Source organism: Trichechus manatus, unplaced genomic scaffold (assembly GCF_000243295.1).
Source record: "Trichechus manatus latirostris isolate Lorelei unplaced genomic scaffold, TriManLat1.0 scaffold00050, whole genome shotgun sequence".
Taxonomy (NCBI): Eukaryota; Metazoa; Chordata; class Mammalia; order Sirenia; family Trichechidae; genus Trichechus; species Trichechus manatus.
In genome coordinates this window covers 4,357,231-4,361,161 of record NW_004443986.1, presented here as the reverse complement: position 1 = coordinate 4,361,161, position 3,931 = coordinate 4,357,231, and positions in this window count along the sequence as shown.

Here is a 3,931-nt window from a genome sequence, read left to right as displayed (position 1 = left end):
TTGAATGGACACTGGAAAGCCGAGGTGGAAAGGAGGAGTACACTGTCACAGTACAGGGAGAGCAACTAGGGTCACATAACAATGTATGTGTAAATTTTTGTATGAGAGACTAACTTGAATTGTGAACTTTCACTTAAAGCACAACAATGAAAAAAAAAAAGTAAATTTAAAATTCCCCAGCACTATGCAGTCTTGGGCTGATTGCTTAAAAATCTTGGAAGAATATCTTCAAGAAAGTTCTTCTTTGCTATACTATATTGGGATACCCCACCCCCCAAAAAATAAAAACTCATTGCCATCAGTTGATTCCAGCTCATAGTGACCCTATAGGACAGAGTAGAACTGCCTCATAAGGTTTCCAAGGAGCAGCTAGTGGATTCGAACTGCCGACATTTTGGTTAGCAGCTGAGCTCTCAACCACTGCACCACCAGGGCTCCATACTGGGATAGTGGTTTTTAATTATATTCAGAGAAAACCTTGAAAATCATAGTTCACTTAAAAGGAACACCAGAAAGTATTAATATATTTAGTTGAAAATAAATATATAATTTTGTAGTAAAGTCAGTACTATCTTATTTTAGACACTAGTGTAGTAAACAGTGGAGCCCTGGTGGCGTAGTGCTTAACAGATTGGCTGCTAACCAAGAGGGTGGCAGTTCAAATCCACCAGCCGCTTCTTGGAAACCCTATGGGGCAGTTCTACTCTTCCTATACAGTTACTACGAGTCGGAATCGACTCGACAGCAATAGATTTGGTTTTTGGTTTTTTATAGTAAACCGTGGTGGGTATAAAGCTTTTAAAAAACTAAAGACAAAAGTTTTAAACTGAAAGATGTTTTTCCATTTAATTAATTGTTTTCCCTGCAAATTAGGCTAAGTTTTAGCAAAACAGCACCACAGTTCATTTTTTTAAAACCTCCATTCCCTAAAAGAAACATTAGTTTGGGAAATGCTTCTTATTAGAGACTTGGTCTACACTGTCTGAACTGACTTATGTAAACAGGCTAAAGCAAAATGACTGAAGACTTGGAATTTATTTGAGCAGACTCACACTTTTCCTTTGTTTACCTTCCTCTCTTCTTTAGTACCTCTCTCTTAATTCTCCTCTTCTTGACCTCAGGAATGCAATATTCATGCTCTCTGGACCTCTTTCAACCACATCCCTCTCAAGCATGCCCTGAAAGGAATTCACTCAACAACTAGTTATTAAGCATCTACCATGTGCTGGGAGTCCCTGGGTGGTGCAGATGGTTAATGCACTTGGCTGCGAACCAAAAGGCTGGTGGTCCGAGTCTACCCAGAGACACTTCGGAAGAAAGGCCTGGCGATCTACTTCCAAAAACAATCAACCATTGAAAACTCTAGAGAGCACAGTTCTACTCTGACACAGCATGAGGTCACCATGAGTTGGTGACAGCTGATTTTACCATGTGCTAGGAACTACTGTAAGAAATGAATATACAGTGTTGAGCAAGACAGAGAAGATCTGGAACTTACATTCCAGCTATAGGGAACAGAGAGAGTAAACAAATACATACAATAATTTCAGATCGTAATAAGCACTATAAATATACAAAGGCCTGATGATGAGTTAAAAAAACAATTGTAGGGGCTGACTTTAGTTATGATGGTGCAGAAAGACCTCTCTGAGGCAATGTCATCTGAGCTGAGGCTTACTGAGAAGGAACCAGCCCTGTGAAGGTCTCAGGGAAGAACGTTCCATGCAGGAGAAACAGCACGGGCAAAGGCTTTGACATGAGGATATGCACATGTTAGAGCAACAGAAAAAACACCAGTGTGGCTGGAGTAGAGTGAGGAAGAGGAAAAGCAGTATGAAATTAAGTCAGCGAGGCAGAATCAGATGAGGTGATATGGTAGGTAGGGTATTGAATGCTCCAAACTTCTCTGATCACCAATCTGTCACCATCAAATCAATTTGTTCTTTGCCCCTTTTCTGCAAGTGCTTGGGTCTCTACTAGGAAGATTATGGCTTAAATTATTACTGATTAGCAAATGTTTGTCCTTCACAGGGGCTTTCTGAATTGATAGCAACTCAAATGTTCGCAAATTTGCCAGAGCATAAAGTTCTTGGCCTTCTTACCTGGACATAATGAATCTTCAGATAAGTTGCCAGGAAACAGTATTTTAAAACAATTAATTTAGATGATTCTTATGATCAGGCAAGTTTGGGAGCACTAATCCCTAACAGTAAGATAATGGTGAGAATTTTGAGTTAGGAAGACAGTTTGGAGCTGTAGCATTCCAAATCACACGCTACTAATATTTGTGGCACCTCTGGCCAATGCCTAGCATATGAGCTGGCACTTTCCTCCCCCATGACCATGGCCTTCATCTCTAATGGTTCCCAGAACTCACTGCTAATCCTGGCAGCCACTACCAGTTGATAAAACATGGCATAAGAGATGAAACCTATACGTCTTTTAGGGCTATCCCTAGACCAGGAGAACTTTTCAGGTGATTTTTATTTTGGGAAATACGAATTTAAAAACAAAAAAACCCAAACCCATTGCTGTTGAGTTGATTCCAATTCATAGTGACCTTATTGGACCAAGTAGTGCCCCATAGGGTTTCCAAGGCTGTAATCTTTACGGAAGAAAACTGCCGTATCTTTCTCCTGCAGAGCAACTGATAGAGATCTGAACCGCAGACCTTTCGATTAGCAGCCCAGAACCTTAACCACTGCATCACTAAGACTCCTTTAATATTGAAATATTACACAAAAAAAATCTATTTTGGGGTTGATCCATAGTGTCCTTTATGGACTCACTCATATATATTGATAAAGACTTCACAAGTGTGATATCTGGGAAAAAAAAGATTTTGACAATTTATTTTATAAAAATTTATGCACAAAGAGATATTTTTGAAGTGTTATGCAGTGAAAATAAAAATGAGCTTTAGAATTAGATAGACGTTAATTGTAATCCTGACTATGTTACTTCTCAGCTATATAACTAAGCAGTTAATATATGTCTTTGAACCTCCGATTCCTCAGCTCCATAATGAAGACAAAATACCTCACAGGGCTGCTGTGATTTAATAAGAACATGTGTGAAGCAGCTAGAACAGTTTTGATCACATGGTGTGTGTGAATCTAGTAAAGCCTAGATTTCTTCCTTTTCTCTACTTGAAATGTAAATTCTCCTCTATTAATAGACTTGCTTATAAGACATTTTCCTGTGTTCCTCTGCTAGGTAACAGAATTTGGATAGCAGAGTGTGGGAAGTCTCAGAAATACTCTAAAATGTTATTTATTCAAAGTTTAACAGTTAGTATGTATTCAAGCAAAAACTTCGCTGAATGTTTTTTACGTATATGGGTGTATGTCTAGATTTGTAAGGAAACCATGGAATCTTAGTCCCTTCAACTTTATGGAACCCTCAAAGTCATCTAGTATAATCTATTAAAATCCTACAGATAAATGATTAGAAAATAAGCTCATATTGATGCCTAATTTACAAAGATGCAACTTACCCTGTATGTTCTGGAGTTAATAAAGAATTATCTAAAAACTACACTTTCTACTTCTTAGTAAAGAATAATGACCGTGGGTTATGTGCAATCCTCAATTATTGAAGAAATATTAAGTAATATTGCCTTACCTACAGTGAGGCAGGAATGTGAAGCTAACCTAATATGTATACTAAGAGTTCCCCCCCAAAAAAAAGGTTTTCTAAGTAATTCTCAATCAGAAATCTAAACGAACCAGAATAGTCCAATTCCTGATCATAATAGTTATTCAAAATTTTAAATTCAAAAGTTGAATATAGAGAGACTCCGGCAAGATGGCGGTCTAGGCAGAAGCACCATGCCATCCCTCCACAACAAAGATCCGAAAAACTAAGCCAAACAGAGAATCAACAATCCTGAAACCCTAGAACATCAAATGAAGAGATAAAGAACTCAGCC